The sequence below is a fragment of the Brassica oleracea genome, chromosome C3 (assembly GCF_000695525.1).
Source record: "Brassica oleracea var. oleracea cultivar TO1000 chromosome C3, BOL, whole genome shotgun sequence".
In the NCBI taxonomy this organism is placed as follows: Eukaryota; Viridiplantae; Streptophyta; class Magnoliopsida; order Brassicales; family Brassicaceae; genus Brassica; species Brassica oleracea.
This window is the reverse complement of record NC_027750.1, coordinates 39,340,483-39,341,612: the sequence shown is the minus strand read 5'-3', so window position 1 is coordinate 39,341,612 and position 1,130 is coordinate 39,340,483.

Here is a 1,130-nt window from a genome sequence, read left to right as displayed (position 1 = left end):
TAGAATGGAATCAACCATCAATGTCTTGGCAAGATCCTCGGACTAAAGAATGTGAAATAGACGTCCAAAGATTATACATTTACAAAGCTAGCTAATCAAATGCCTTACACATTTTCTGACCCGAAAAAGAATGACTAAGTCATATATAAACCAGCTTGTAAAGCACCAACGAATTTGATGTCCAAGAAGAGACACAGTCAAGTTACTACAGAGTCTAGACAACGTATGAAACGTGGTAGACCAATAGGTTCCAAAAGATAAGAATCTTCGGAAAAAAAGAAAGGTGCAGAGAGTGATAATCAAAATCCAAATCTGAGGTTACTAAGGAAACCATCCCAAACATGGAGATAAGGCCGGCCGGCTCTAAAGTACATGTACCAAACAATGTAGCTTGGGACGCCAAGCTGCAAAGTATTAAAGATCCTGATAATAATGAATCTCAATCGATTATATCATGTCTGGAACATAATGGAACCAATAAGGAATGTCGACATAAGATGATTTATTTGCATACAAGGTAGCACTTGAATTTATGAATATAAGCGAGGATCATGAACCCACGTCAATATAAGAGTGCGCACTCGTAGAACATATTGGATTGAATGGAAACGTGGGGTTAAATAGTTTAAGGAAGAAAGGCGTATTTGGCCATATGATTAAGACGCCATATGATGTTAAAACCAATAGACATAAATGGGTCTTGTGAGGAATAGAAATCGTGAGATATAAAGCTGATATTGCACAAGGATTCTCACAAAGACCAGTAATAGATTATGAAGAGACATACTCCCATGTGGTGGATGCAACTACTTTTAGATTTCTCATAAGTCTGGATATATAAGAGAGAAAATTAGACTTGCAGCAAATTGATGTAGTGACTGCATATTTATATGGGCCACTAGATAATGAAAGTACTAGAGGGTATTTAGGGTATTATAGGGTGTTGAGCTGAAAGTACAGCAAGTTCTCGAGAACAATATTGATAATCATCAAAGTATATGATCTGAATATCCTAGGAACCTCTGGATACAATTTTCCAAACAGCTGAATATCTCAAGAAAGAGTTTGAGATGAAAGATCTTGGAAAACAAAATTTTGTTTGGGATTACATCTTGAGTACATTAACAATG